Source organism: Rhinolophus ferrumequinum, chromosome 3 (assembly GCF_004115265.2).
Source record: "Rhinolophus ferrumequinum isolate MPI-CBG mRhiFer1 chromosome 3, mRhiFer1_v1.p, whole genome shotgun sequence".
Lineage (NCBI taxonomy): Eukaryota > Metazoa > Chordata > Mammalia > Chiroptera > Rhinolophidae > Rhinolophus > Rhinolophus ferrumequinum.
This window is the reverse complement of record NC_046286.1, coordinates 17,445,033-17,469,799: the sequence shown is the minus strand read 5'-3', so window position 1 is coordinate 17,469,799 and position 24,767 is coordinate 17,445,033.

Here is a 24,767-nt window from a genome sequence, read left to right as displayed (position 1 = left end):
TATTGTTGTCCTTAATCACTATGCAGTGCATTAGCTCTCCAGGACTTATTTATCTACTAGCTCTAAGTTTGTACCTGTAAGCAACATATTCCCAATTTCCCAACCCCCAGGCTCTGGTAACTACCAGTCTAGTCTTTCTTTTTACCAGTTTGGTTTTTCTAAAATTCTGCATATCAGTGGTGTCATATAGTATTCATCTTTCTCTGACTTAGGCCACTTAGCATAATGTCATGGAGGTCCATCCATATTCCATTTTATGTACATACACCACATCTTTTTATCCTTTCATCCGTTGACAGACACTTAGGTTTTTTCATATCTTGGCTATTGTAAATAATACTGCAACATGAATGGGAGTGCATGTGTCTTTTCCATATCCTGTTTTCATTTCCTTTGGTTACGTACCCAGAAGTGGAATTGCTGGATCATACTGTAGTTCTATTTTTAAATGTTTTCGGAACCACCATACAGTTTTCAATAATGATTGAACCAATTTACATTCCCAGAACAAGCGCAGTTGCCTGAGGCTGTTCTTCAGAGAAGACTGTGGGAACAGGCAGCTGAGGCCTGTTGGGATGACTCCTAGGCCAACTGCTGCTCTGGGCGCTGCGCAGAGGAAAACTTGCCCCAATGATGTGCAATGAAATGGCCCATTGGATTGCTGTAGCCGTGGACCTTGGCAGACGTGGGATTGGGGTCCCAGGAGCTCACATCAGAAGGCTGAGTTGCTGCCCCTGGTCTTCAGCCTCCCAGAAGTCCATAGACTTGAGCCCAAGTATGCACAGTTCACTCCCAACCTTTCCGCCTTCAGGGGTCCTGACCCTGCACAGACCCTGTGCCAGAGCCGGTTTCCCACATCCGCCTGCGGGAGCCCCTGGAGTGAGCCTCAGGCACTGTGACTCTGAGTGGTGTCCAAAGGCATTGATGAGGATTGGGGTTTGCTAGATCGGTGGTGGGAGCTGGACTCCTTACTGGTGAGCCTGCTACCCGCACAAGGGCACCCAGGTGTTTCTCATCTCGAGACTCACCTGCTGGCCCCGTAGATCTCCCGACATGCAGTGGGATCGGGCTTCCATCTGGGAGGACGGCTTCTGGCAGCAGCCTCTGCGGCCTCATTCCAGCAGGCTCTCCACCCGATTCCGATGTCTTCAGAGCTGCTCCGGACGGCATGTGTAAGTTAACTTCTTTTCTTGGGGCTTTGCAATGTTTTTATCAGTCCGACAAGGCCTTGTGCGTAATGTTTTAGATAAGACCTAATGAGTCGCAATGCTTGTCCTTAAACACGTATTAGCCTCCAGGTGAAATATTTGGGCTACATGAGATCGTCTTTTCTCTTTTTGAGTTCTAAGAGTAGTTGAAACTGTTGGAAAATCCCTAGCCCACTCTTCACTTACTGTTTTCTTGAAATTCTGCAATCGCGTTTCTGTCTGTCCTTTGAAACACACAGACACCTTAAGAAATATACCTTAAGAAATCCTTACATAGAATTCTTTTATAACCTTGCCACTGCGGTCTAATAGTCTTCAGTTATAGGCTTCCATAGACTTTTTCGGTTGGAAATGTTCTTCCATATAAAGAAACATGTATTATTTACTGAGAGTCAAACTTCTTTTTTTTAAAAATCATTTTCTAGTTTATAACTCACACATATCCACTAGAATTTTACATTTCTTATTACCTCTTCAACTTAGAAATAAATGCAGACTCCTGTATTCTTCCTTTTGTTCTCCTTTATTGTCCCCTTCTGTTAAAAACTGAACTCTGTATTCTGAGTAAAACAAAGCAGAAAGTCTAGTTTATTGCAAGGCTTTCAACCTGCAAGCTGTGGATCTCAAAGATATGGGAGCAATGAGTGTCGAGCTGTCCACAGAGTAAGGGATTTTTGTGAGGTAAGTGCAGAAGTCATATGGCTTTTTCAGCTGATTGGCTGCCTAGTGGTCTTCTTCCCTGTTTGGATCAGGTAGCTGAGTCAGGGGGACAAGGAAGTTCACACATGGCATGAACAGACTTGTCATTCGGGGACTGGCTGGTATCCTCTGTTGATTTCTGAGAGGAGCTGTAAATTCCTGTAAGGTTAGGTTATCTTTTCTTAATGTGCCTGCGTCGACCAGTTCCATTTTGTTCTTGACTTAAGTGACTCCATTTTAGTTTTGGTTCTACACTTCCAGGACAAATGTTATTTCAGAATTAGTTTCTTTTTGTAATATTCTATAATAAGCTAGACATGTTGTTGTATGAGCTCTAAAAAACCCCAAAAACCTCGCTTTGTTCACCTAATTTAATGTCATGCTTCTCATTATTTCTTTCTGTAAATACTGTGTGCACAGGAGCCACGTAGAATACTTTCCCTTATTACAAAATCTATGTAAAAGCAGAATTTGTGTGAATGGATTCAGTTCCAAGTAGGGCTGAAACAGCATCAAACAAAACACCTTGCCAGTGATGCGATGGCAGGAAGAAGTGAATCTGGATTCAGAAAAAAAATGTCAGCAGGAGTCTGGAAATAATAACTATTTTCATTCTTGATAAGTAAGTAAGTATACTAGCAAGTAAATGAGCCATTGAAGAAAATGCAAGTGCATTTGGGAGTAATAAAATTAGAACTACAAGACAAGAAAGTCTAAACTTAGAAGGAAATAAAAGCCAAGATAAACTTCCACTATATAAAGCTATAGTACTTATTAATTTTAAAAATTAATTGGGCAATATGTCAAGAAAAATGAAATGAAAACTTCAAACACTCTTAAAGTGATTTAAAATTAGATGTCTATTAAATTATTTTTTATTTGCTTTAGGACTTGATTTTCAAAACCTTTATTCTAGGTACAGCTATTTTATGTGTGTGTATATATACAGATACATATATATGCACATATATATTCACAATGTTATAATTAAGTAATCTCAATGATGGATTACTTTCTAATACCTAAATTTTATTCAATGTGAGAAAGAACAAGTCATCCTTGATATCTGGAAACTGGTCTGACATGTAGACCTCTTACAGTTCAGAATCATCAAATGTTAATTTGCTTTTCTAGGTGTTTGCTTATGGACTCTTAGTGTAAATTAAGATGGTTTTCCCATGTCTAGAAATGACCTTTAAGAATGATTTTTTTTCACACTGAATTTGAATGAAACTGTAGAATGTTATGTCTGCATGTAATTAGGGAAAAACAAACAAACAACCCAGTCCAGTCTTAGTTAATTATGTAAATCTTTCATTTTGATTTTTTAAAAGTAATTTAGGTTTTAAGTCTCACTGATGAAGAACTTAAAATGACAGCTCATCAAATGTGCTGGCCTTCCTTTCAACTTCTTATTTGCTGAGCTTTAATGCCCACTTAGTTATATCTGTGGTTTCCTAGGGGTCATTGATATTCCCATTTAATGTTATGTATTAAATATCATTTTGTCTCCCTAATGGCCTGTGGGTGGAAATGCAATGACTGAATTCTTGTAAAATTTCAGGAAGCTTTTGGAAACAGCATAACTTACAAACTTATAAGGGGTCCAGAAACTTTGTGTAGGGTAGGAACAGAATGTTGACCCAATTTCCACTAGGCCATCAGATTTTCCCACGCAGATGAAATTAGGAACTGGGAGTTATAGAACAAAATTCAAAATGGTTTTTATAAACATTGGTAACATTTTGCATATAAACATTAGTGTAAACATTTTAAAGTAAAAGTGATATTTTATCTCTAATATTAATGATTTTATTTAGTTTGATTTAATATTTAATTTAACTTTGCAACTATTGAAGCATACATTTTCACAGCAACCAGAGACATATTAAGAATCAAGGGAGCATAATCTCCCTTGGCCCCTTGTAATCTGTATTTATATGGATGTTAAAAGGCCCAAAATAGGTTTGGGGAAAGGTGTTACTTATACCTCATTTTTAAAAGAAATTTTCACTTTTAACAGTACTATTTATTGACCCTTTGCTGTGTATCAACCGACATAATGGATAATTTATATGTCTTATCTCTTATACTAACAGCAGTATTTCAAGATAAGTTTAATTATTCCTGTTTTATAAATGACAAAAACTGTGGCTAATGTTGTAAATGACTTGCTACATGCACTTACTCCAAAGTCCATGCACTTTCCACTCTCTGAAAATAACTAGTTCCACTCAAATGAGGATTTTCATTCCATACTTGAGTTGTATGTACCCTTTAGCAAACAGGCAGAAAATATCTCCCCAAATGCCAATTACATGGACCCATTTAACTTGTCAGCAGTTCACTTAGAATTGTTTCTCTTGTTGGTACGTTATGAAGCAATTACATCTCTGGCAAGTGAAGGAGATAAAGATGACTTTATTGACTCACAGGAATAGCATTGCCAGAATTTCATCTTTGAGTTCTTGTGCATCTAATATTGAGGCTATATTTTACCTAATCAAAGTTCAGTGCTCATATAGCAGCATCAAAATATGTTATGCTGTTGTATTTTGGCAAAGAATAATTAAAATGTACTTCAGTTTTTGCAAAAAAATAATTAAAGATATTGCATTTTTCACAATGATCAAATATGGGGAGATAAACTGAGCCCACTACAAGCATTTGATTGCTGTTTAAAGTCATTCCACGTTGACACAGGCTTGATAAACACCTTATTAGTGTGAGTCCTGGGACTACCCCCAAAATAAAGAAAAATTTCTTTATTTTGTTTCTAAGTATTCAAGCTCCCTTTGAAGAGAAAATTTTGCTTTACACTTGGACTAAATTTTTCTAGTAAATGGATTCTTATTCAGGACACATACAAAAATTGCTCATTGAATACCAACATTACAGGAACGCCCTTCTTTTTGGAAAATTACAGCAAAACTGAACAAACCAGTAAAGAGGAATGAAGAGAGGGAAGCCCCGATGTCAGGATGATTCATGGGAGGGAAACTCTGGCAGAGCCTGGGAAAGAATAGAAATCCTTGTCATCTGAATATATATCAGAGAAGAGGGAGGTGACTGGGCACAAAGAAAGGAGAACAGGAGGGAAGAACTTGAAGGGGATCCTATTTTTGGAAAACTGCCCAAAAGTATTGCAATGTGCTCCTGACACTTTCAGCTCCAGAATGAGAGCTATATAGCATTTTTAAATAATCCCAAAGTAACTTATACCTGCAAAATCTTAAGAATCTATTTTCAAGAATAAAACAGTGACTCAGCCTTAATGAGTAAGGAGGAAGAAGAAGATAGATTGATGGAAGTGGCAAAGCTGTCAGGAAAATTTTCAGTTTTCCTCTTGTTATTGATTTCTAGTTTCGTACTACTAGGGTCAGAAAAGACTCTAGATATGATTTTAATCTTAAATTTGATTAAGACTTGCTTTGTGGCCCAACATGTGATTTATCTTGGAGAATGTTCTGTGTGCATTTGAAAAGAATGTGTATTCAATTGCTGTTGGTTAAAATGTTATGATACACATCTGCTGTTTCCTTATTTTCTGTCTGGATGTTCCATCCACTGTTGGAAGTGGGATACTGAAGGTTGCCAATATTATTGTACTGCTGTCTATTTCTCCCTTCAGCTCTGTTAATATTTGCTTCTGTAATTATGTATGTAGGTCCTCCACTGTTGAGAACATAAATATTTACAGTTCTTATATCCTCTTGATAAATTAAGTCCTTTATCATTACCTTCTTTGTCGCTTGTGACAGATTTTGACTGAAATTCTATTTTATCTGATGTAGGTATAACCATTCCTGCTTTCTTTTGGTTACCATTTGCATGGAAGATCTTTTTCTATCCCTTCACTTTCAAACTATGAATGTCCTTAAAACGAATGTGAATCTGTTGTGTGGAACACATTATTGGATCTTGTTTTCTTTCTTTTCTTCTTTTCTTCTTTTTTTTTTTTAAAGGAGGGCGCAGCTCACAGTGGCCCATGAGGGGATCGAACCGGCAACCTTGGTGTTATTAGCACCACGCTCTAACTAGCTGAGCTAACCTGCCACCCCAGCCACTTCATTTTATCCATGAAGCAAAACAGTTTGTGTGCACCAGTATCTCCTTGGAAGTTCTTGTTGCACTTTGGAATTCAGTTTTCTTGGTTTTGTGACTTTAATTCTCTGAAGGTCTGAAGAAAATTTATGAGTTCATGTTATTTTGTTTTTTTCTCTTGTTATTAGGTTGGAAATGACTTGTTTGGTTTCAATTCTCCATTTTTAATGATCTCTCTAACACTGCCTCTCAGTGTCTTTCTCATGACAGAACTTAACAATGTTTTCTTTTTTCCTTCTTACACAAAAGGCATTGCTATGTCATATAAGCAATTTTTGCTAATGTGAAAATGGGCTAATTCACCATTCTTTCCAGATATCAAAATATCCAAATTCAGGTAGACATTATTTTTGTTTTGTTTTCAGAAGACAATTTAGTCAAGGCTAATATTGAAGATTTAGGACAGGATGACTCATTAATGTAGTGATAAACTGTTACCTTCTACTGATGTTAAAACTTTTAAAAATGTATTTTCATGTAGTGTGGAATGGTTCAGTGATTTTTCTCAGAATGATGGATTCCATGCCATCTTGGATGGATTACCCAACCCATAATGGAGTTGTTTCCAATAGGCTAGTAATTTTCTATCAGTAAGATCTATTCCTTTTGTGTAAAAATGAGTTGATATTCTGCCATAAGAACACTGAGCAGGACTCAGGAAGACAGAGTTTACCTCCAAATTTCAAATATCTGAGCTCTGAATGTAAGATAAAATAAAAATTCTGGCAAATGAAGCATAGATTAGTACATTTATTTTTTAAGCTACAGTTATAATCTAATCTAAGTACAAAACAGTTAGAGGAAAGGAGAAGAAATTGGTATGACAAACCAATTTCTGATTGGGCTACGGGAGGGAAGTCCTACTTGACAAAAGTCTGTGTGGAGAGTGGACCTAGGGGAGAAGTGAATGCTCGGGCCCACTGCCCACCTGCCAGCAAGGTGGTATCTGTCTCTTGTCAGAGATGGGCAGCTATTTGCCCTGTATGACCTTGCTGTATCTACTGCCTGCCTGCGCCCACCCCAGGGCAGTCAGGGTGGTCAGAGATCTGCACAGCACAATGTGCAGACAGAAAAGTCACTACCAGAGTGTTTTCCTGCTCTAAGTTTTCATCGACCATCACCCACCCACACATCATGCTAGCTACGTATTGTCTGTTCCTTCATACAATATGGGGTTTCTCACAGGGTTATGTTAAGTTCTCTAATCCATCAGAGTTGAGTTCAGGTGGGCATCCAGTTTCCCATGTTAGTTCATCATCCTTCCTGGGAGACATTGGTAATTATTGTCACAATCCCAGAGCCTAGAAGAGTGCTCATTGCATTTTTAATATGCCAAACCAATATAAGGCAGAAAGTAAATACCTGGGATAATGATAGAACTAAACAGACATAAAGAAAATATTGCTATGGGTGAGGAATGTAGGCACCCCAGAATAGCAGTTTGATGGTCTGTTCAGTTGAGATTTGGTGGGCATGTGGTGTACTTTTCTTGTTTCTAGAAAGTTGGTAAGTTTATATTTTAAATGAATTTCAGAGTTTGGAATGTAAACTTTCTATAATTCAGTACTTTGCACAACTAGCAGTGTATTCAATTGTGTCTCTTTACAAAACCTGCAATCTAAGCATTTAGTATTTGAATTCATCATAGGCCAAATATTGCGTTTGTGATACAGTATAGCCATTTTGAAATTTACATCTTTTCCAGGGACTCCTGACTAATAATTTTCAGATGGAATTGCTTTTCTGAATGTTATCAGCAGAGATCACTGTGTGACAAAGAATTATTTTCATTTAACACATTATTCCATTAATGAAACACCTATTACTTTAAAACCAAAGGAACATATACGAGTATACACGGTTTTATTTTAATTCCATGAGGCAAATAAAAAGGATTCCATAGAGTTATTTTTGTTGATGTTGTTTCCTAATCTATTTTGGAATATATAAGGAATCTACTGGCAGTCAATTTTCATAGGGAAATATTAAAAATACAGATTGCTGTATGTGTGAGTTTGTGGCAGTTTTGTTGAATTAAAGACGCGTAACAGTTTACCAATGTGTTATTGTCATTCCCTGCAGGATGTTCATGGCCTCTATCTTTATTTTTGAGACAGTATGTAGAAAGGAATGGATATAGAATTTGGAGACAGACAACGTGTGTTTAAATCTCACAGTCATTACTATGTAATACTTGATCAGTGTCAAAACATCAATCTTTTATTTATATAGTTAAATCATTATTAATCGTTGCCTTTTTTAAAACGTCCAAATGAGCTCTTAAATTGACTGTGTTCATTGACACAGCTCCTCTCTTATTTCTGCAATTCTAGTTAAGTGCAAGAAGGAATTAAAAGTCTGTAAATATGGTCTATGGGATGTAAACAAACACCCAAATCTGAAATAGACATGACAGCTCAATATTTTCCTAAGGCCTGTGTCCTTCAATAAAATCTCTGGTCTTATTTATATTACCAGCTCCATTAACAACATAAAGTACCCGCCTTCTTATTCTATTCCAGAAACACATGAGTAATTATCATTTCCTTGGGTGGCCCTGGAAGCCTGACCCCCTAATAATGAGGTTATAGCCCCATGAAGGAGTCTTCACAATTATTTCCTTTCTTTGCTTGACCCAGAATAATTCAGATATGAATATTTTGCAAAGCAACTTCACTGGTTTATGTACTGTGCGTATCTGAGTAATTGGGAATACTAAAAACATTCTTGGACCTTCTGGAGGTTTGGCAAGCTGAAGCTCATATTTTTTTCGTGAGAGTCCAGAAGACCATATTTTTAAAAGTGTGGGGCTCCTATAGAAACTATTCAGGTACAGCCAGCAAGTAACCCAAAACACCTTATTTCTTAGGATGAAGGTAAGCACTGAGAGAGAGAGGGAAAATTTAATTCATCTAGGGAGTTCATCTTTGGAAGACGAAATGGTATATTGGGAGATACAGTGATAAAAAAATTAGATAGTTTTTTTCTCTATATCTCTGAGTCTATTTCTGTTTAGTTTGCTCATTTATTCTGTTCTGTTAGATTCCATATTTAAGTGAGATCATATGGTATTTGTCTTTTTTCATCTGTCTAATTTCACTTAGCATAATATTCTCGAGGTCCATCCCTGTCATTGCAAATGGTAAGATTTCATTCTTCTTTATTGCCAAGTAATATTCCATTGTGCTAGATGGGAGGGGGGTGGGGTGGGGGAGAAGGTAAAGGGATTAGCAAGCACAAAATAGTAGCCACATATTGCCACAGGGATATGAAAGACAGTTGGGGGAATATATCAATCATGTAAAGATTTTGTAGGGTGTCAGATGGGTATTTGTCTTATTAGGGAGACCACTTCAAGGACTGGGTAGATGTCTGACCATTGAGCTGTATACCTGAAGCTGAATAATATTGAATGTCAACTATAATTATATATATATATATATTCATGGGATGTGGAGTACAGCATAGGGAATAGAGTCACTGGAATTATAACAGCTGTGTACTATTAGTAGATTGGGGGAGGAGGTTATCATTTTGTGAGGCATGTAAATGTCTATTACATTGTTTTGTACACCTGAAACTAATGGAAAAAAAAATAGATGAAAGCATGTTTACTTGAGACAAGGCAGGCAGCTATCTGACAGCTGGCTGTGGATCGTTGAGGGGATGCTGTAATCAATGTTTTATTGTTATCATAGTGAAGAAGAAGATGATGATTTTATTGCTGCTTTTTGCTTTCTGAGCATCCTTTGCTGTCCACAGGAGGGCAGTCAGGTGGCTGTTGGTAGCTTAGGCCAGTTTCTTTTCAGGTACTTATCTTTCAATCCACTGTTCTTTAGAATTTTACTCCTGATTGAGGTCCATTCTTACATATGCATGTATGCGTTAGGATGTTTGCAGTAAATGTGTATTTACCCTATGCTGGTCTTTTAAATTTATTTCTGTCCATTATGATCCTGAAACAGGGAAGTAAAAATAACTATGCAACACAGCATAAGATCATGAGCCATGCTCCCCACTGTCCCCAGCTCTGCTTATGTGGGATTTATATCTAACCATGATCCTTATGTAAATAATTTGACAACCCCTTCCGATCAAGGGATTTCCTAACACCGCATCCTCAATGAACTACTGTGATGTTAAAATTTTGTTTAAATTCAATTTCCACTTCAATCTTTTTGATTGCCCTGAAGTGGTTCCGCCATTCACAATACCACCAAAACCTTAAGAGTAGAACCATGGTTACAGACATACAATAAAATCACAGACCCACCTCCTCTCAGTGGTTTTTGAGATGCCTAGGTGTTGTGTCTCCAAAATCTGTTTACCTAAAAACTCAAAATGAGACCTTATTTACTAATCGGGTCTTTGCAGATGTAATTAGGTGAGGAAATCATCCTAGGTGTAGACTGGGAACTAAATCCCGTAACTGATGTCTTTGAAAGAGAAAGAGGAATGTTTGGAAAGAGGCTCAGACAAGAAACCATGTGCAGATAGATGCAGAGATTAGGGGGATGCAGGTAAGAGCCAAGGAATACCAAGGATTGTCAGGAGTCAGCAGAAACCAGGAAGAAGCAAGGAAGTGTCCCCTCCTCCCCACCCCGTAGTCTTCAGAGGGAGGCTGGTCCCGCTGACATCTTGATTTCAGACTTGTCCCCTCCAAAACCGTGAGGATCAATTTCAGTTATTTTAAACCACCAAGTTTGTTGTAATTTGTTGAAGCAGCCGTAGGGAATGAATACCAAGGAAGAGAGAGGATCTCTTTGTAGCACCTCCGCTTAGAGCATTTTGTTGGTACCATCCTACCAGTGATCCTAGGAAATGAAAACAAGCTGCTCTTTATGTCAATTTTATGCTTTAGCGTGGCTATAATTTCTGCAGTCTGTTAAATGGATAATCTCACAATGAATGTAAATTTAAGTTGTCATTCTGTACATCATTTTTATTAGTTTGTTCACCTCTTGCACATGTCAGCCACTGGAAGATAAGGGGCCTACTGTTTGTATTCAATATTCAATCAGTCATAGATTATCTGCATCTTAAAAGTCACACTACACTTAATCATCTTCAATAGAATAACTGCCAACTTTTTTAAACTGTTTATGCTCAAAGGCAGTTCAGTTCTTGTTGTGGTAGCTTGTTTTGGTGTTGCAAAGTTCTTCAATAAATTCCTTAATGTGGAGTTAAAATATTGCTGGATATAAGACCTTCACTTCCATCTTAACTGTAACCCACAGGCCAGCCAGAAGAATTCTACTTTCTTTTTTTTACCCTGTAAGAACATCCTTAAAATATTAAAGTTCACTATCTTGTTGTCTGGTACATAGTATATTTAATGACAGTGTTTTGTTCCCTTTTCTTTTCTGAGTTAAACACGTTCACTCTCCAAATAATGCGCAGAAAATGAAGTCTTACTTTCATGTACTATTAACATCTTTTAATATTTCCCAAATTGGCTTTGTCTCTTCTAGAGCACAGCAGCCAAATTTAAACATGCTGCCTTTTTAGTATTTTCCACAGTGCAGTGAAAAGCAGCAGAGCAGGACTCTTTATCACTGCTTAACAAATACAGATTGATCAGGAATGTTGGATCTTCGAGGGATTTAGAGAATCCCCGTACTGAAGATTTCAGGTAGAAAATATTTCATACAGAAAATTTGACTGATTTTGTGTTGAAAATAATTTGACATTTAGCAATAAATCATACGTTTTAAAAGTGTTTTTACCTCATTTAAGGTACAACGGCATAGTCTGTGAACTTAGTATGTTAGTCCCGTCTGTAAACATCCTTTCTGTTTTGTTTTGAGTTCTAATTGGTAAATATAAACAATATATAAACATAATACAAACAAATATAAACAACTTTCCCAGTAATTGGCTATGTGTTCTGATGGGCTTCCAAAATCAGTTGTGCGGCAGAACCAGGCAGGGATAAAAGTGCAGGTACAGACACCTTTGCTTGTCCGAGGTGTTTTATGAGTAGGACCGCCTAGGAGATTGCTGAACACACTGAGCAGTTCAGAAACTCTCAGAGGAATCGCATCCTATGCAAACAGGATGCACCGCTATATATTCTAAATCCTGTTTATCATCTGTAGCTCACTTTTATATCACATTAGCTTTTGACAAAAAATATATATATATATATTGGCCGTTTTTGCACTGTATTGGAAAGAGGGTCCCACAAAGAAACTGAAATTTGTATTTGGGTAAGTGCCAGAATTTTAGAGAGATGAAGGTGGAAAATCAGTTACTGAGGGGAGAGGGGCAGGAATATTGCAAATGTAAAGCAGAAGAGGGTGAAGAAGTCCTCCTGAACACTCCTTTCTGGAATCCATTTTTGCTCAAGAGAAGGTATCTGCCAATAAAGACACACCACTATCTTTAGTCTAAAAACCTGGCATCATTAGCAATGTCAGCAGGTAAGAACATAGAGAAATTTTCCCCAAGTCTACTCATATTCATCATGCTTTTTTATTCCTTTTTAATATCTTTTGCCACTCATGAGGGACAAAAAATGACGCATGGTGTAAAACCACTCATAGGAAAGCAGCTTTAGATGAAAAGGTGGAAGTGTCTGGATGCAATGATAAATCAATGAGATTAAATTAGACAATAGATGAAACATGCATTACACATGAAAAAGCTCTAGAAATGTGAGATATTTTAGTTTCATAATTATGGAATAATAGCTTGAGCTTGTATTGGGCTTTGGCACTGTAGAAGACTTCATATCTGAGAAGGCATTTTATCAGAAAGAGAGCTTTTATACTTCAAACATGTTTTTAAAAAACAGCTCTCATTTAGGTGATACTCAATTCTCAAAGTGCAGGTGTGACCAGATTTTCTGGTTGCTATTAGAGCAGTTTGTGTTTATCAGGAAGAATCTGTATTCCAAACACATGGTTCATCTCAGAGGGCAATTATTAGACCGCCTTTCTTGAGGTACCAAAACTGAGTACAGAGAGAAGCTCATAGAACCATTTTCTAGCACAGGTGTTAGCTCCTTTATGGGTAAAGTACATGCCGAAATCCCGAGGTTCATAGGGAAATGATTTAATAATGTATAAATGAGACATATTTTAGGGAAAGTATTCTCTGTAGCCTGAGTACATCCTTTCTTATAACACAACATGTAATCTCACCTGAAGTTCAAAAAATAGGAGGAACGAGAAGGAGGCAAACCCACGTTAGGTAAGAATTAAAACTGCCAATAAGACACATTGTTGTGTGCTTTGCTAAGTTACATTTCATGCTTTTATGTCAGTTAGAATGTCCCCAATTGTTCAGTTTTTCTTTCCGTTAGCATTTATATGAGTGTTTCTGAGGAATAGAAATGAAAATATTCTAATCGAAGTACAAAAGTAATTCCTGCAATATATTTAGAATTTTCAAACACTAGCATATTTTGCCAAGTTCACAAAACCTAAATTTATAGTTCAAAGACTAAAAATCAATTTAATAAAAAATAGGTATTATAGTTAAACTTTGGTTCAGGTCAGTTGAATATTATTTAATAAAAAAGCTCATAAGAAAGGAACTGATTAATCCTATTTAAAGAGAAATTTTTGAATTGGTTGCATTTTAGCTTGAAACTCTCTCTAAAGAAGAAAGGACTTCTTAAAATATTTTTGCCTGGCAGTCCATTAATTTTTACTTTTGCATATAACAAAAACGCCTACTCTAAACATTATAAAAGCCATCTAATGAATGTGGTCTTACTATTATAGAATGTAGCAATAAGCTAAAAGTTCTGAAATTATCATTCTATTACAAGACAGGATAGCAGGAAAGTCAGATTTGCAATAATTAGAAAAACCCAGAACAATGGGCACATTCTTAAAGTAAGAACATTCATATTAAATAAGGTCTCAGGATCCCTTACTACCTAATTCTTATGTTAAAACTCACTCATCTCATAAGCACCTGCAAGTGCCCCTTTCGAAGCTCAGTGACAAATTCACTACATATATTTCTCGTGAGCACTAAACATAAAGATCCATGATTTTTCTTGTATCTCCCTAGAGGGGGTCTGTCATTCTAGATCCATTCAACATAATTAACAAGCGACTCATCCTAGACCTTGCAACCAATAGCCTAAACCTTACAGAATATAATATTATTAAATAAAGTTAGACCCAGATGATACTTTTCAAATCATCAATTTCTGTTAATTTATAAGAAAGAAAAAGATCAGGGATGCTAAATGACTTAACAAAAGTTATATTCATGCACAGTTAGGGCTTGAAACTTAATGTACCTAATCTAGTACATTTCCCTCTGTTCTTCAATTATATGACTTACACTTTTATAAAATAAATGAAAATTTGATGGATAGTCTAAAAAGACGAGGGATGTTTATAAAAATAAGATGGGCTGATTATTTTGACATAAGGTAGACATTGACTCATTTAGGATATAGTTTCTGATGTTAATTCCTATATTCCTTTAATCATTACGGTTAGTTATATATAAATCTAGGGACTTTTCGGGATTTCACCAACAATTCTACAATAAGTAAAAGAGGTATAAATACAAAATGGGAATTCATTTGGTACATGAATTTATTCTCATATTTAAACTGGGTTCTCCCTAACTAGAATCGGTTTTCCTGGAAGGCTGGTATAGTAAAATGCCTTACCAGTGCTTAGATAGCTGCATTGAAGCAGTAGATGCCCCATGTATGTTGTTAAAAGCTAAACATAAGATGAACCCTTAGTGACTGTTGGGACCATGCTTCAGTTTAATGGTGAAGTGACATCACCAGGACTGGTCACCTCAGCTTCTCTCGCTGCCTCTTGTCAAAGTCTTCCCTCTGAAGCTACAGTAAGGAGTAAATGAACCACAGGAACTAAAACTAACCCTGGAGAATTTGTACTTCAGTAAAGATCAAAGCCTCTAGCTAAATTTATAAATTATTGATATTGGAAATTTGGGCAGCAGAAAGAATCAAGACAGGAAAAAAAAAAATAAAAACTTTGCAGCACCCGGCAGTTACCCTATAATATGAAGAACATAGCCCCAAGTTATAAATATTTTGGAGTTTTTTGATGATTTTTTTTTTTTTTTAACAAAAATCGCCCACCGCTTTTGTTGTATTTTACTAGTCCCCAGGAATGTTGCAACTCCCTACAGAATTCCAGGAATGGTTTGGATGATGTGCAAGAAATGTACTTCAAAAACAGCAATATAAATCAAGGTAGCAGTTTTACAGAATAACTAGTGTCAGCTGTGTGACTCCCTAGAGCAATAATTTGGAGGTATTTTACCTTTCTAAGGCCAGTTTGAGCCATTTCCATTGGACAGAATCTGAATACTCCTGTATAAGATGTAATTTTCAGGTTACAAATGATTTTTAACCAAGTCCATAACATTTCCCAGGCTAGAAATACTGTAAATGCTTTAAAATTAATGCTTTTAGGGTTTTGTTTTAGGATTGGAAACTTGGGAAAGGATTAGACATGTGTGCATGGATGTACACCTGCGTATACAAAATAGTAGAGACAATTCTCGCCTATTTAGAACTGACTGAGGGAGAAATTAAAATTGAAGATTGCAGAATGTGTTTTAGTTCACAAATTCAAACTTCTAGGTTCGTTTTTAAGCCTGTACTCTCAAAGATATGCTAAGACTCTCTTGCTTGGTGGGGCAGCCTAATATAATCAATAGTGTATGAATTGTAGGAACTGAACCTGTCCGCGTCCTGTGAAGGTGGTGAAATTTCTCTGACTTGCTGAAATTGGAAATCATCAGGCCTCTATGTTCAGAAAAGCCAAATTTATCCGACAAAGATATACGTCTTTGGAGCAAAGTTGTTCTCTTGGGTACGAGTGTGTGTTCTGCCTACCCCTCAATTCTTGGTCCTAGCCATGTTTCCCATGGAGATGCAGCCAGTCTTATTCATGGGTGGATCTTTCCATTGTGCATTGCAGAGTGACTTCACTGCAGTGCTTTGGTATTGCGCATTCATGAACTTGAACACAGTGACCCTATGTTATTTATTAATTTGACATAGTTGAAGTTAATGAAAATTTGCTGAGCCATTTGGGTTAATGGATGGTGGGAAAATCTCCCCGTGGATCTATCATTTGTCAATCTGAAAAGTCACGCACTACCTAAAATATATGAGCACCATAAAATAGAAACAGTCATTTGCCCTGTGTATGCATTTTCTTGTATTCCTATTGGCATACATTCATTCAAAGTAATATAGGTATTTGCTATGTTCTAGGAGATGGATACGCAACATTAGACAAACAAGTGTCTGCCTTCGTTGATCTTTCAAGCTAACCTTCTTTCACATCTTTACCCAAACATGTTATCTTTAACCAGACAACATTACCTAAATGCTACCTTTTCTAATAGATTGAGATAATTCAGGCTACCTCCCACTGGGACTGGTATATAAAGATTCAGGTATTCTTTTAAGTTTGGGCAATATCTGATAGTGCTTGATTATTATTATACAATGCAGTCTTTTTTATGGTAATTGATTCACAATGTGGTAACCGGAACTTGTTCACTGACTGAGTCTCAAGTGTGGGTTTTATAGCATTTATGTCACCAATACATCTCTCTACTTAATTGTCTACTCCTTTCATCAACCCCAGTTTCAAACTGGAAGTTTCTAAACGTGTTGTCTGTTTCAAAATTCAACATACAAATTAAACTTTATTTTTTTTTATAGAGAAAAGTTGAAGGAACATAGCACAGCATAGGACCTTAAGATTAGGATTCTTAGATATGTAAGAAATGAATGCAAATTTTTAGCTTCCATAGAATTTATTTAGGAGGACTCCATCCTCAATATAGGCTCTTTCCAGAGGAGAAGATTTGGAACCAAGAAAGGCTGAACTTAAATTCCAGTCCTGTTATTTACTAATTAAATGGTCATGTTAGTTGTTTACTTTTTATAAAACTCAGTTTCCTTATCTTTAATTATTTTTATTGAACATTGTCCTATTTTAAACTTTTATAGGTTAAAGATTTTTATCAAAATATTGCTAATATGTAATATATTATTTCCAGGAGTACGCCATAGTTATTCAACATTTATATTGCTAAAGAAGTGATCACCATGATAAGCAACCATCTGGTACCATACCATGTTATCAAAATCTTGGTCCAGCAACCATCTGACACCATACCAGGTTATCAAAATATTGTTGACTATATTCCCTATGCTGTACATTATATCCCCATGACTTGTATGTTTTATACCTGGAAATTTGCACTACTTATTCCCCTTCATCTTTCCCCCTTTTTTAATTTTTCAGTTACAGTTGACATTCAATATTATATTAATTTCAGGTGTACAGCATACTGATTAGATATTTATATAATTTAAGAAGTGATCCCCCTGACTAGTCTAGTACCCACCTGGCACTATACGCAGTTATTACCATATTATTGACACTATTCCCTATGCTTTACTTTGCATCCCTATGACTGTTTTGTAACTACCAATTTGTACTTCTTAATCCCTTTACCTTTTTTCACCCTGCCCCCCACACCCCTCCCAGCTATCACTCTCTCCTTTAAAATAAGGATACAAATTACTTAGTAGGAATGCTGTAAGAATTAACTGAGATAACATGTAACAAGTGCTCAGGCAGCATGTTCTTATCCCTCAGCTGCTTTGCCATAAGGATCAAAAGGTGAAAACAGAGGTGTGTAAATTTTATCTTGGTAGAGCTCTTATGAACAAAATAGTGCTGTGGCTTTTAATAGCAGTATGCTATGGAAAATAATTCCTTTTATTTACCTAATGATACAGTTTCAAAGCACTTAATATGTATTATACCTGGAGTCTGTCTACCTGAGATAATTTTAAACAAACTGTATATGTTAAATATGTAATAACATGCTGTCTGTTATTTTGTATTGTTGCAATCAGGAAAGATGAAAAAAATAGATAGATCCAGTGCAATACAATTTACAAAGGACCTGTTATGGAACCAGCATTATGAAAGACCACCAGATACAACGATGAATAAGACATTGTCCTTGCTATCACAGAGCTCACAGTCTGGCAAAAGTATTTTAGCAAATACTTATAAGATGACTATGAGGACAGAGTCCCAGAGAGCAGTTTCCAGGCTCTTGGCCTCACGTGGAAAGGTGCTGGCACGGGTAGTAGATGGCTGTCAGCTGTGGCTAGTTGGCCGTCAGCTGTAACCAGTTAGCCAATTAGCCCCTGATATAACTGCCGTGGCTGCGTTGGTTGGTCAGTTGGTTGGTTGGCAGGCAGAGTAGCGGACAGCAGGTTGTAGATCATGTGGATCCAGCCTCCAGTGAGACTATAGTGGTATGACTCCACTACCTATGGCTCCGTGGGTGTTCCTTTTTGGCCTAGCCATATCCTGTGTTCTTATGTGGGGAGCAGCACTAGAGGCCCCGCAGGCCACCCCGCACAACAAATGGCACAGCAAGCAGTGTCTCCCGCATGACAAATGGCGCAGCGAGCAGGGTCTCCCGCATGACAATGACCTAATAATTAAAATGAATTATCACTGCATTATAAGCTATGAAAATACTGACTTGACTTCCTCGGAATTTTTCGGAGGCTCAACATTAAAAATGAAAACTTCTGTGCAGTTATTTTAATACCCTGATTCTGCTATTACAGGTATCTAAAATACTATAGGGCCATAGGTGAAGGGTCATGGGGCAAAGTTCCCGAATGAAAAGGAGTTTTGGAGTGAGTCAAATTTGGTTTCAAATCCTAATTCTTTCACTTAATATCTTTTTTTTTTTCAATTAGAGTTTATTGGGGTGACAATTGTTAGTAAAGTTTCATAAGTTTCAGGTGTACAGTTCTGTAATACATCATCTCTATATCACATTGTGTGTTCACCACCCAGAGTCATATATTTGATCCCCTTTACCCTCGTCTACCATCCCCTACCCCCCTTTCCCTCTGGTAACCACTATTGTCTGTGTCTATGAGTTTTTGTTTCTTCATTTGTTTGTCTTGTTCTTTTATTGTTTTCAGTTTTATATACCACTGTTGTGAGCACCTGAAAGGGCAGTTGGCACGTTTGAGTCTCTTCCTGAAAGTGAAGGGGACATTAACCCCTCAGCAGGGCCCTACATCCCTGCGTGGTACTGTGGGGAACAAAGTCCTGACACATAGGTTCAGATAGAGTGAGTAACTCAACTTTATTTGGGAACCAATGTCCCTCCAGAGGCCAGTGCTCTGGTAAGCACAGTAGGTTATACAAGATAGAATCGAGTTTAATAACAAACCAAGTCCCAGAGTTAATTGAAGTGGTGAAGGTCCCTGGTCTGGGAGAGGCAACTGGGCCTACGATGGGTGTGAGGCAAGCTGGTCTTGCAAGAAAGAACTCTGGAGAGTCCCGGAATATTGCAGCTTGCACCTCGCAGAGGGTCTTAGCCAGAGCGCCCAGTCAGAGTGCGCACAGCATTACTCTGGAGCTCTGCTTTTATCCTCTTTTCCTTGGACTTGTTTACTTCTTAAGTGATAACCAGGAGTTGTTTGCCACTACTTGTTTACCTCTCAGGTAATAACCAGAAGTTGTTTTGGTGAATGTGTTTATCAGTCAATTTTGTTATGCTCAGTTTCACACAAAAACATGCTTTTCCCTTCACTCTTATCAGTCTCACACATGTGCGGCCATGTTCCTAGCTTGTGTCCCTACTAGTAAACAACTTGTTTTGCAAACCTCAGTCCAACATATATAATATATTTTATTTGCTCGACATAACCACATATCAATCAAATCATATGATTCTTGACATTTTCTGTCTGACTTATTTCTTAATCTCAAGATCCATCCATGTTGTCACAAATGGTACTATTTCATCTCACGGCAGAATAGTGTTCCATTGGGTATATGTACCTCATCTTTATCCAATCATCTATCGAAGGACACTTCGGTTGTTTCCATGTCTTGGCCACCATAAATAAAGCTGCAGTGAACATCGGAACACATGTATCTTTACAGATAAATGTTTTCAGATTTTTTGACTTACTGTCTTTTTGAACACCTGCACGTGTCCTAAGATCACTGGGGTTCAACTTCTTTGATTGCAAAATTAGGGTAATTTCTACATCAATAGGATATTTAAGGGTTAGAGAAACATTAGGCAAACTTTTAGCAAAGCTTTAGTTATAAGGGATTCACTGCAATGGTTAGTTCTGTGAGGTAAGCAGAGCCTAATTCAGTGTCTGAAACATAGCTAGCACTCAATATTACAGCGAGAGAACTCAGTTTTGTATTTGTATCCAATTAGATTTTATGTTGTGTTTTTGATAATTCTCTTTCATTATCACTTAGAGCCATGTTTGGTAGTAGATAACATAGATACTTAATGTTTGGCTCTTACTTGGTCTCCTTTTCTTACTCACTTTTTCTATATTGCATTCTGTCTTTCAAACTTCAGAAGGATGATATAGCTACAACAAATCTAACGGTTTCCATATTCAATCAATACAGGCTCTCATAATAATATTAGGGATTTTGTTAGAATGGTGTGAACAACATAAAATTCAAAAGAAGTAACTGATTCCAGGTCATTATTCCTGGGAGACTTCTATTTACCAGGAATAGTGATAACACATTTTCACATGCAAGGTTAAATATCCCTATAGTGTGGTCTGATGGAGGTGGAAGGGAGACAACCTCCTGTGCAAAAATAACTTACGAAGTCTTTCAAGGTAGACAAAGTGTCTTCAATATTGTTGCATTTAATTCTTTATACACAGAGAACACTTAATAAATGTTGAATCAAACAGGTAAGTAAATAATTAAGAAGACTCAGACTCTCCAAACTACTTATCCATGATTTATAGTATGCCCCTAGGAAATACATTCAGAGTGATTTGGAACTTAAGATGCGGCAACACCTTCCCCAGCTGAGGTGGTACGTGTTCTGAACTTGGTGAGAGGTGGAGGAGGACGAAGCTTTCTGTTCAGTGAAAAACCGTGGTTTGGGGAGGAGAGGGCCATATGATATCACTCTTGGCATCAATAATCCATTACAAATGAAGTCATATTTTTATTTGATTGCTAGACAATCAAATCACTTGATAAATGTTTGTGTTCACAGTCTTGTTAGTATGTTCCTTTCTCTATTTCTAGAAAAGATATGCTTAATGTAATGCACTGAATTAATCAGTTTTACAGAGTTAATAATAAACTTCATAAGCTCAACCATGTATGCTAAGGTGCCACTACCTTTCATGTCTGCCTTCATAAAGGGAGATACTAAAAAAAAAAAAATCAAGGAATACTTCAGATACAGAGGGTGCCAAAAAAATGTATACATGTTTTAAGAAAGGAAAAGACTGTTTTAAAATTATAGTACTCAATATATATCGATAACAAAAGACGAATACAAGTCATGGGTATACTTTTTGTTTTTTGGCACCCCTGGTAGATATGTTTTTACTTCCAGCAAGAAATGCCCTTGCTTAACAGGTAGTTGGCATGACTTCCAACTCAAAGGAGAACTAGATTTTACATTCAGGAACATATGCTTTCATTTCAGTTTTGTCAAAAAAAAAATTATTTATTTTTGTCAGAGTTGACATTCAAGTTCTAGCCCTTGGGTAGCTCAGGGCTGATCTGCCAGCCTCACCAGTTCAGGGAGACCAGCATGCTCAGTTTGGCTCCATCTCTCTGCAAGCACTTCGGCAGTTGCCTTGGGACGTAAAGATGGGGAGAATTTGGGGTTCACATTATATACTCTTCTTCTCTAAAGGATTGTAGCTTGTTATTTATTGCTGGTGAACATTGCCTCATATGTTTTTTCTAGTTTTAAATTTGCTTAAGGAAGGAGGATGTATCCAGTTACTCTATTATGACCAGAAGAGAAAAATCTCCACCTTTTAGTTTTGAAATGGTTGAAATATTAGGGAAAAGTAGAGATTCAGAAATATCAAGAAGATTGCTATACTATTATATTTAGGAACTTTATTGATTTATATTTTGCCTCAAATTACACAATGTATTTAAACATCCTGTTTATCAATAGCAATACTAAGGTCATTTTTGCATAACATACTTTGTTCATTATAAAACAAATTAAGTGATAATAATGCATATTCTTTTTAGCACTGCTTATGGAAAATATGGATAATCTAACCATGCAGTCAGGAAAAAACATTGTTGCGTCACCTTTCTCTTCCCTTAAAAGAAAGTGTTTCTTTGCAATCCATCACACTAGCATCTTTGATAGAAAGTGTACCTTCCTATAACATCATTTAGACTATCTTTTATTCTTAAATCATTTGTTCCCAATTTTAGAATTTGGAGTAAACTTATAGAAAACAATTTGAATGGGTGACTTAAAAACATTTGACAATCAATAATTACAACATATTTCTTCCCTACCTATATCTTTTGTTTACAAAAGTATCCACATTTTTTAAAATATGTTCTTGATTTAAACTAGGTCATTTTGAAAAGAACTTTTAACTGTTCTCACGTTACTTACTATATACTCTGTGGATAAATTTCTTCCATGTTTCTATAAAAATGATATGTTTCTCTGATGCCAGGCATACTTCATGCTATGGCTCTTAATTCTTACTCCAACTAAGTTGAACCTGTGTTTACTCCTACTCGTAAAACCTGAATGACTCAATGTTATATCTGAGGAATATATTCATGACCGTATTGTTGAATTCACCTATAGCAAAAATACATTTTAGACATTGATCCTTTTCTTATTGCTTGAGAACCTTTCTTTTAAACTCAGTCATGTCAGATCAGAAATGTTGTTTAACAAAATAGAAAGTGGGTATTTGCAGAACTGTAGAATTGAGTCTATTAAAAATTCTTTTTTAAAAAATAGTAAAATACAGCTTTATTTTCCAGCCATAAGATCTGTGGAAGGAATAAAATGCAGAGAGAATTTTATGATAGCCACCTGGAAAATTTCCTCTGAAAAGAGAATAATTAGAATTAGTAGAAGAAAGAGAAGGAAACACACATTTACAGAGTTCCGGCTCTGAGATGCAGTGAGCATCCCTCACATATTATCCCAATTCAACAATTTTATTAGTTATATAGTGTCAGTTCATGTGTTTTTGTTTTGTTTTGTTTTTTCTGTTTAAGGAACACAAAGCTTTGAAAGTTAAATAACTTAAGTGAATTTAATTTATGCAACAGTGTTAGAATCATGTTTCCAATGCTTATTGTCAGTTGTAGGTAAGCTCAGAGTTGTTAAACATTTATGATAAAACGATGAACTGCTAAAGCCTGTGTATCTCTCAGGATAGACTTGGATATGCTGGAGTAATAAGCACCAAAATCTCCAAGGTTGAAAACACTGAAGGCTAACTTCACATTGTAGGAATAGGGGGACTGGCAAATCATACAATGTGGCTTAAAGTCTTCCACCCAGAAAAAAACCACATATAACTTGTACTCACCTATCTTTGGTCAAAGCAGAACACTTGGATTACTGAACTGAACGAGGATAAAGCGGTATGCCTGGAAGGAGAAGAACTGGAAATTTCAGTGAGAAACACTAAGGATTTCCTAGCCAGGGCTTGAGCCTACATCAGACTGATTCCACAGTTTATATTTTTAAAATATTACTATGTTGCCTCCCTATTTTTTAAAAATCCTCCACTTACCTCCCATCCTCAGTTTTTCCTGTATAGTCCTGCAAAAGTGTTTCCTTAAAAAAAATGAATTTAATGTGTCCTCATTCTTAAAATCTACATAAATTCCTATGTTTAAGAAATTATTTCCATTCTACCTAGTATGTTGTAATTGATTCTTCAGAATCTGACCCCACCTGGCCTCTCTATTCTGATGTTTTATTATTTATAACATTCTCAAGTCACAAAAAAACCCTTTCACTTTGAGATGTGGTATTTTAGGCTGGCTGAGAACATGGACTCAGGAATTGGATTGCTGGGTTCAAAATCTTGCTATGTGTCACTTGCTAACTATGACTTTGGGCAAGTTACCTAAACTCTTTGCACTTCAAATTTCTAATTTGTAAAATTGGAATAATTACAGTATTATTTTCAAGAGTGGTTGTGAGTATTAGGTGAGGCAATATGTAAGCACATAGAACAGTAGCAGGTACAGTAGCCACTAAATATGTATTATTAAGTTATATGTTGTGTTAGCCATCCCTCTGAGCCATTGTTGTTGTGTCTGCTCAATTGCGAAAGAATTCACGAGTCAGATAGAAATATAGAAGGAAGATTTATTAAAGTGAAAGAAGGGTCTGGGCAGAGTCTGCTGGAAACTACTGCAACCTACTGTGTTGAGTCTTGGTTAGGTCTCAAGTTTTATATTTTCTAACCAGGATGTAAATTGCTTTGGCCTGTAGTTGGGGGTGGGGGAAGGTGTGGTTAAGCTGGTTATCACAACCTTTGCATATGTTATGTAGATTTAAGTGGGAGCCAGGAGTGGATCCCACACAGATGTAAAACCTCTCCCAAGTCACAGGGCCTGCATGGTTGAAGTAAACAGAATCATTGAAACTGGTATGCATAAATGTATAGAAACTGGTATGCATAAATGTATAGTAAATGTATAGAAAGCAAAGAAACACTTGCAAAATGTTTGAAGCTAAATTACACTTGTAAAATCAAATTATACCAGCGATCCAAATCTCAAAATAGTGCCACGATTACAATCCCCTGTCTTAACAATTGTACCTATTTACTTACTCTTCCCTAGCAACCTTTAAAGAGCTGCTCAGATATTTCTTTTTGTTTCAAAAGGATTTTATAATGAAGAGTTAAGTATTTACTGTGGAGTACTT